This window comes from Notothenia rossii (genome assembly GCF_949606895.1).
Source record: "Notothenia rossii genome assembly, chromosome: 10".
Classification (NCBI taxonomy): domain Eukaryota; kingdom Metazoa; phylum Chordata; class Actinopteri; order Perciformes; family Nototheniidae; genus Notothenia; species Notothenia rossii.
The window spans coordinates 38,160,249-38,169,693 of record NC_136908.1 but is presented as its reverse complement, the minus strand read 5'-3'; the positions used below and the strand labels follow the sequence as shown (position 1 = coordinate 38,169,693).

At 44.6% G+C, this 9,445-nt stretch overlaps 1 long non-coding RNA gene across 1 annotated transcript; it reads left to right on the top strand.

Annotated features, from left to right (window-relative positions):
• The first annotated feature begins 271 nt into the window (after positions 1-271).
• Positions 272-3,449, top strand: LOC307022477. Its single transcript, XR_013803412.1, has 3 exons — positions 272-298; positions 902-1,194; positions 1,310-3,449. It is a non-coding gene; the product is annotated as an uncharacterized lncRNA (long non-coding RNA).
• The last annotated feature ends 5,996 nt before the right edge of the window (positions 3,450-9,445 follow it).

Below are 9,445 nucleotides of genomic sequence, written 5' to 3'. Positions count from 1 at the left end.
CCGCTTCTTGGTGACCGACTTGCATGTCAAATATAACATTTAAAATAGGGATTTTATTTACTTTTTTTGGCATTATTCTATTGATATATGTCTCTTGTAATGGTCAAATCAATTCGTTAAATCATAAACATATTTTAAAGAATAGTAATTTTGCACAGAAGGTGTGTCCTCAACATGCACTCAACCCTGTTACCGAAACCTTTTTAAATTGGCAGAGGAAGTGAAAAAACTGTAAGTCAAATGACACACAGGAAGTGACATCAGCAAGCCATGTGCTAGTGCCATGGGTAGACCAAAGGTAAGTCCTCTCTTTTATTTCTCATATTTTTACAATCTTTTCAGTCTTAAAAGAGTGTGGCACTCTAACCCACTCCACCATGTTACTCATATTATCAGAATAAAGCATATTCATTTCAAAGTTGTCTTTCTTTCATTAAATATCCAAGTTTGTCCTTGCCTTGAAAGTAGCATTACATGCTACATCTAGCAATAATTCCTGAGGTTAAAGCTAACATTAGCATTGATTTTCAACCCTGTTACTTTCAACCCTGTTACTTTAATTAGAGCAACAGGGTTTCATTACAGTAACAGGGTTGGATTTCCTTCTGTTCACTCTTTAATCTACTGTAACATTACATGTGTTACATATATTTTAGCATGTTTTAAATGTATTACTGTATTTTCACAGGCTATGAATTAACTTTTTATGTATTGCCACTGGATAGCCCAGGGTTAGGGTTAGTTAACCCTAACCATAACCCTAACCCTAGGGTTACCTAACCCTAACCCCAACTTCTAACCATTTAGTTGTTGGAATTATTAACTCAAAATCAACTTAAATGTGTTTAAATTATGGTTAGATCAAGAGGTTAATAGAATTTTCTTTAATTGATTTCTACAGAGTTCTAGCACACCATTGAGTGCTGCTGAAAAGCAAAGGCGCTATCGTGCCAGGCGTGATGCTAATGATCAGCAGAGACAGGAGTACTTAGGAAAAGAGAGAGAGAAGTGGAGGAAAGATGTAGAGACAGGAAAGAAGAAAAGGCAAAAAGACAGAAGTAAGAGAGAGCAGCGTGCCCAGCGAAAGAAATGGAGAGAGCAGAAGAGTAATGCCATGGAAAAGGTGCTTGAGGGAATTAACACCCCCCCAGTCAGCCCTGATCCTCCAGTCGACCCTCAACCTGGGAACTTAAGGTTAGGATATTTATAAGTTGAGGTTATTGAGGAATGCAAGTTTTACTGTGAAAAGGTCCATGCAGGTGAAATGGTCAAGTGGTACACGTATTTTTATGTATTATGTTTCTTTTAGGCAACATGATCTTGGAAGGAGGAATAGGAAGGCGACCAAAGCAAAAATAAACAGAGAATTTCAGGAACTACAGGACAAGCTGAAAAAAGCCGACAGAAGGCAGAAAAATACAAGAAACGCCTCCAAAGACTGAAAAATGACCATCCATCTCCAAAAAGTCAACAAGTTAATTCAGAATATTTCGGGCGCATCACTAAGGAGAACCTTGTTGTTCCATACAGCATTAGCTGAGGAAGTGTGTATCAAGTACGCACATTCAAGAAGAGAGAGTGACAGACAAGTCATTGCAGGAATTGTTACCAAGAAAATGTTAAAGAAATACAGGCTGCAGAGATTGGAGCAGCATTTCTTTTTTGTTCTTTCAAGAAGGAGGTGGACGAAACTGGCAAATGAAAATGTCTGCTTGTACCAACGGAAAAAACACAAGGGGAAAGCTGCCATGCCGAAATCAACAGTGAGGTTGTCCTTTTCACGTGACGATGTCAGCAGGATCACAACTGGAAGAAAACAAACAGTGACAAAAGAAAAAAAGAAAATACAAAAAAGATTGCTTACGGATTCAATGAAGAACCTCCATTTGAAGTTCCTGGCTGAGCACTCCAACCACCGTCTGTCATACTCTCTGTTCTGCACACTTCGCCCCTACTGGATTGTGCATCCAACAATAGCGGATCGTGAAACTTGCATGTGTAAACAACATGAAAATCTAGGCTTCATTGCCAAAAAGCTTCATCCGATGCACATAATTGATACATAGAATCTGGAGAGCCTTACAGAAGTCATCACATGTGACACTACAGACAAGCATTGCATGTATGGGGAGTGTGAAAAATGCAGCAAAAAAGAATACAAACTTACAAGCCACTACCGAGCAACTGATTGTGTCTCCTATATTCAGTGGGCCACTGTGGACAAAGACCATAAAGATAATCCTGGACTATCCTCTAAAATAACTCTAAAAAAAGAATTTGAATGCTCCCAAGAAGAGCTGGTTGAAAAATGTGCCATTCTTCTTCAGAATTTCAGGCGCCATCTCTTCAATCTCAGGCAGCAATATGCTTTCTTACGGGCCCTGAAGCTGAACCTCCCTGTAAATGATTGTGTAGTCCATGTTGACTTCTCTGAGAACTACGGCTGCAAATACAGCGCTGAAGTGCAAGCTGTCCATTTTGGTGCATCACACCAACAGGCCACTTTGCACACTGGGGTTTACTATGTGGGGGGGGGGGGGGGTCTGCCCCTACCTCCTTCTGCACTATATCGGAATCCAGACGGAAGGGGCCGCCTGCCATCTGGCAACACCTGGAGCCCATCCTGGAGGAAATTCGAGAGGATTGGCCGCATGTGTCAACCATCAATTTTTTTAGCGACGGTCCCTGCACACAGTACAAGCAGCGTGGCAATTTTTACCTCTTTTGCACCGAGATCTACAAGAAAGGGTTCACAAGAGGAACATGGAACTACTTTGAAGCCAGTCATGGGAAAGGTGCCCCAGATGGTGTGGGTGGAACATTAAAGAGAAGGGCAGACAAGCTTGTCAGTCAAGGATTTGATATCCCAACGGCATTGTCCCTATACCAAGCTCTGAGTGAGGGGAAATCTAAGGTAAAGTTGTTTTACATTCCAGAGCAAGCTGTGGAGGATGCAGTAAAACAAATGCCATCTGACATCCCACCCGTACCAACCACAATGAGGATCCATCAGGTTGTCACTCTTTCTCCTGGTAAGATTTGCTGCCGCGACGTCAGTTGCATGTGTTCCTCAAATAGGAATCTTGAATGTGATTGCCAAAAAACCAAGTCATTCACATCCAATGCCACAGATGACCCAACTGAAGACCCCAACCACATAACACCAGAAGTGGTGCAGTGGCACAGCCCAGAGGTTGTGGGGAAATGGTGCGCCCTGGACCACATCATCTACCCAGGGATCATCCAAGAGGTTAATGAGACCCACTGCCAGGTAAAATGTATGCACAAAGTGGGGTCAAACCGTTTTTTCTGGCCGTCCAAGGAAGATCTTCATTGGTATCCCTTACAGGATGTGCTGACCCTTATTCCTCCACCAGAGAACGTCACATCACGCCACATGGCCATTACAAGGGAGGTATGGGATACTCTGGCCAGCCACGAAAAGTGAGCAGGGGGGGACCCATCAAATTCTTGATTAGTTCATGTTTAGTTTAAAAGATTGGTCAGTTCCTGACTCTTTTTTTTTTTTGAAAAGTGGACAAAAAAAGTTTTTATTCCAATGCTGTGATTAGAGAATGTATTTGACTTATTGCAGGTCGTTCTGGATAAAAGCATCAGCTAAATGAAATGAAATAATATAATAATATCTTAAGAAGCAACAATTAATCAGTAAAACTGCATCAATTAAACGTCTAAAGAATTTAAATGACACATTTTAGCCCTGAACATTAATAAATGAATTAAATTAATCAATGTTACATAGTAAATCTGTTCCCAGGCAACATGATGATTGAGAACAATCTCATCTGTTTAAAACTTGGCAAACAAGCCGTTTATACAATTGCCACTGAATATTTTATATGAAATATGAAGTTTGTTGTTGTGTTGACATGTTTGATGTTTATCATTGATACTCATCCTGTTAATCTTTTATTAAAAAATATCTACAAAATATGATCAAACAACGTTTCTGTGATCCTGAGTATTTATTTGTCACATTTATGTCATGAACTATAAATCAAAAGCAGTGTAGACATTCAACCCTGTTACTCTAATTTCAACCCTGTTTCTCTAATTTCAAACCTGTTACTATATGATTTTCTATTAAAATAACCTTAAATTATTTTCTCAGTTCCCAAGGGTTACAACTATTGTCCTTTTAATAGTTTGAGTAATTGTATATATAATGTATTTGAGCAAATATCTTTAATTAAATACAGACATTTATAAAAATAAATGTGTGAGTATTGAAAAGTTGGGCAAGACAGATTTAAAAAGCTACTTAAATTAATATAAAACAAGTTGTATCCTAAATAACATGAGTATTTAACTTGAATATGACTTTCTTTACATAATAGAAAAGGATTTTATTTAACAATATTTTGAAATGTACTTTTTTTCAGTTTAATGAGTATTGGTAACAGGGTTGAACAAAGCATGGCACACAGCCAACAAAACATCTAATAAAAACTATACCTTTGATGCCTGAGCTGGGCCAATCACTTTTTCTCATGGTTTAATAACTGTTTTTCTCAATTACATAACAAAAATATATAAAATAAAAGGTTTATTTTTCAAAAGTGTCGATGTCTAAATTGTCCTCCAATTCTGGAATGACCGAACACTGAAAGCCCTGTCACCTCTGGTGTTTTTCCTGCACCGAGGAACCACCAACATATTCTGCTAAGCTGAGCGCAATGCTCTAACATGGGCATGGCGGTGCAACAACTCAGAAAGGTAATGTGGTGCCAGTCCATGCAATGATTTAAAAACAACAAGTAAGTACTTGAACTGGATCCTGTAACTCAGGGGTTCCCAAACTTTTCAGGGGGGGGGGGTGCTAGTGAATTAATTTCAGTTTTCCGCACTCGCTGCACTCGCCTCGTTGCGGAGAAAATATACAGATGACTAGTCCGCCCCTGAAAATGTATATGCAAACGTTATTTCTAAAATACTTTAAAAAAAAAAGATTATTAAAAAAAATAATCAATCTTTTTTTACACATTTTTTTTTTTTTTTTTTTCCATTTTCATTTTGTAATCATCTCGCGACCCCCACTCGGGGTATCGCGACCCCCCGACCCCCACTTTGGGAACACTGAATATGCATCTGGTGAAGCATTGCATGAAGTCTGTTGATGATCAGAGGCTGTTGTTGGGGCTGGATAAACGTTTTTTTATTTTTGTTTTGAAGGCATGCGGTGTATTTTGCATATCTCTCAGTAGCCAACGATCTGTTAGTCTGTTGGCTCGGACATAAACTTGTGTTTAAAATAATACTACATAATAAATGTAGTCTACATTTCATAATAAGAGGTGTAAAACCTGAGGATTTTAAATCGCATTTGAACTAAATGCTTATACAATCTGTAGTTGTATTTGTATTGTTGATTTAATGTGTGAACGAGGCGATATAGAGAAGGTTAAGCTGTCATTATTAGGCTGTAATTTGTTATATACTGTTGGAATGGGTAAGCAGGCCTATTGTTTTTGGATATTTGTGGAGTTAGGTGGTCCATGAGTGTTTTTTATTGGTTAAGTGGTCCTTGGTATGAAAAAGTTTGAGAAACACCGCGCTAGTGGATTGTCAAAGGGGGAGCCTCGTTGCGGGGAAATTATACAAATGGCTAGACCGCCCCTGAAAATGTCTATGCAAACGTTATTATTAATAATAATTAAAAAAATAATAATAATTAAAAAAATTAATCAATTTTCTTTTAGATTTTTTTTTTTTTTAAATTTCCATTTTTATTTTGTAATCATCTCGCGACCCCCACTCTGGGTCTCACGACCCCCCGGGGGGTCGCGACCCCCACTTTGGGAACCCCTGCTGTAACTGACAGGAAGCCAATGGAGGTCTGCCAAAACGGGTGTGATGTGGTCATAACGTCTCTTCCCGGTAAGAAGGCGTGCAGCCGCATTTTGGACCAGCTGCAGGCGACAGATCAAACTCTTGTCAACACCAATATACAGGGAGTTACAATAGTATAAACGAGACGTTATAAATAGGTGGATTAGCTATTCAAATTCCTTACTAGGAAGATAGGCTTTTACCTTCCCCAGAAGCCGCAGCTGGAAGAAGCTTGTCTTGACAACTGAGCTGATACAAACAAGGTCATTTGTCTTTTACACTTATACACAGTAGTTGTAGTGAAATGTATTTGCTTTTAGCTCAAGAAAGCAACTAACAAAAATTTACGAAAATCGAGTGGAATTGTAGGACAATGTGCTAGTACTGCAGTGATGACATATTTTTGTAGTTTGAGACATAAATTAGCAATTAGCTCCCTCAATTGAACAGCATTTTTCCATTGGCTTTTAGAAAATAAGCTCTGTGGCAAACACATGACGCTTGCACGTTCTGTTTAGCACAATACTCTCCACATATTAACACCACTTTTATTATTATATGTGAAAAACATGAACAATTCTGTGTTAACCACAGATCTTATTTCAGGCTTCTAACAAAACATTTAATTTATGAAAAAAGGTAAAAGGTCTTTGACCAGTAAATATTTCATATGCAATGTAAGAATGGGAGAAAAATCATAGCCTAATCATGAATTAAAAATGATGTGTATGGAGTGTAAGTCACGGGTTACGGACAAATGCCGTGACGTTCTGATGATGATGTAACACACGGTTGACAGATGGAGCTCTGCCTATTTGGCCCAAATACTGTGATGTAACAAGGCAGAGGGTCACAGGAATACCCTGAGGTCACAGTGTATTTTAATTGTATACATAACTGTTACATCACAATGTGTCACGGTTTGTGAAACAAGCAGGACCCAAATGCAGATATAAACTGAAACTTCCTTTATTTCAAGGCTATGATATATATGTACAATGACAAAACAGAACACTCACCGCAGAACTAGTCATGGAACAAGACGAACCGACCAAGACAGACAGACAACCCAGAACTTAAATACACACAAGACTCAATCACACAATAAGACACAGGTGAGGAGGGAGGAGAAAACACAGGGGTCCAGGTGAACATAATCAGACAATTAGACACACCAGGGAAACTAATGACAATAGGAAAACACAGGGAAAAGGACCAGACAATAACCCAAAGGAAAACATGACATGGAAAACAGCAAAAACACCCAAACCTACAAAACTATAAACGTGACATAACATGAGAATCGTGACATAACCCCCCCTCAAGGGACGGATTCCAGACGTCCCAAAAAAACAAAAATCCAGCAGGGTGGGTGGAGGGGGTCTGGAGGACGGGTGGAGGGCGGACGGCCCGGGGGCAAGGCTGAGTTAAAAAAAGGGGAATTCGGGCGGACGGCCCGGGGGCAAGGCAGAGTTCAAAAAGGGGAATTCGGGCGGACGGCCCGGGGGCAAGGCAGAGTCCATGGAGGGAATCTCGGGCGGACGGCCAGGGGGCAAGGTAGAGTCCGAGGAGGGGTGAAGACCCGACAGCTCCGGAGGCCGGTCAGGAGCCGGTGTCGGCAAGATCCCCCATGGAAGAGGACACAGGACCGACAGGATCCCCGGCAGGAGAGCAGTCGGCGGAATCCCCAACGCGACAGGACATGGAGTTGGCAGGACCCCCAGCAGAAGAGTAGTCGGCGGGACCTCCAACGTGGCAAGACATGGAGTTGGCAGGACCCCCGGCAGAAGGGCAGTCTGCGGGACCTCCAACGGCTCAGGACATGGGGTTGGCAGGACCCCCGGCAGAAGAGTAGTCCGCAGGACCTCCAACGGCACAGGACATGGGGTTGGCAGGACCCCCGGCAGAAGAGCAGTCTGCGGGACCTCCAACGGCTCAGGACATGGGGTTGGCAGGACCCCCGGCAGAAGAGTAGTCTGCGGGACCTCCAACGGGACCAGACATGGAGTTGGCAGGACCCCCGGCAGAAGAGTAGTCTGCGGGACCTCCAACGGCACAGGAGATGGGGTTGGCAGGACCCTCGGCAGAAGAGCAGTCTGCGGGACCTCCAACGTGACAAGACATGGAGTTGGCAGGACCCCCGGCAGAAGAGTAGTCTGCGGGACCTCCAACGGCACAGGACATGGGTTTGGCAGGACCCTCGGCAGAAGAGCAGTCTGCGGGACCTCCAACGGCTCAGGACATGGGGTTGGCAGGACCCCCGGCAGAAGGGCAGTCTGCGGGACCTCCAACGACACTTGAGTGGGTTGGTTCGCCAACAGAACCCGGGGAGCTGGCGGTTGACGGACAGCCAACAGGAGATGAGTTGCTGGAGTCGGCCGGTATGCCGACAAGACACGGGGCGCTGGCGTCGGACGGACAGCCAACAGGACACGGGGAGCTGGTGTCGGACGGACAGCCAACCGGAGACGAGGTGCTGGAGTCGGCCGGTATGCCGACAAGACACGGGGAGCTGGTGTCGGACGGACAGCCATCAGGACACGGGGAGCTGGCGTCGGCCGATGAGTCAGCAGGTGACGAGGAGCCGGAGTCGGGACCATGGTTACTGGAGCCGCCACTGAAGCCGGGAACATGGCTGTAAGGTTCGGTTCTGGAGCCGGAAACATGGCTGTGTGGGTCGGCTCTGGAGCCGGAAACATGGCTGTGTGGGCCGGCTCTGGAGCCGGAAACATAGGTTCGGCTCTGGAGCCGGAAACATGGCTGTGTGGGCCGGCACTGGAGCCGGAAACATGGCTGTGTGGGCCGGCACTGGAGCCGGAAACATGGCTGTAAGGTCCGGTTCTGGAGCCGGAAACATGGCTGTAAGGTCCGGTTCTGGAGCCGGAAACATGGCTGTAAGGTCCGGCTCTGAAGCTGGAAACATGGCTGTGTGGGCCGGTTCTGGAGCCGGAAACATGGCTGTGTGGGCCGGCACTGGAACCGGAAACATGGCTGTAAGGTCCGGTTCTGGAGCCGGAAACATGGCTGTAAGGTTCGGTTCTGGAGCCGGAAACATGGCTGTGTGGGCCGGCAATGGAGCCGGAAACATGGCTATAAGGTCCGGTTCTGGAGCCGGAAACATGGCTGTGAGGTCCGGTTCTGGAGCCGGAAACATGGCTGTAAGGTTCGGTTCTGGAGCCGGAAACATGGCTGTAAGGTCCGGTTCTGGAGCCGGAAACATGGCTGTAAGGTCCGGTTCTGGAGCCTGAAACATGGCTCTAAGGTCCGGTTCTGGAGCCGGAACCCTGGCTGCTGGGCGCGGAGCGGAAGCCTGGACCCTGGCTGTGTAAGCCAGGTAATGGAGTATGGAAGCAAAGCTGCGTGGGCCGGTACTGGGGCATGGAGACATGGCTGCTGGGGCCTGTTCTGGGGCTGGAACCATGGCTCTTGGGGCTTGAGCTGCTAGCTTGGCCTTGCGACTCCTCCTCTTAGCAGCCGCCTGAATACTCCATGGACCTCCATAAGCCAGACGAGTTCCAGAATATGACTCCTGGACAGGAGCAGGAACTGGGGCAGAAGCATGGGTTGACTGCAGACGGAACCCACCGAGGCGTAT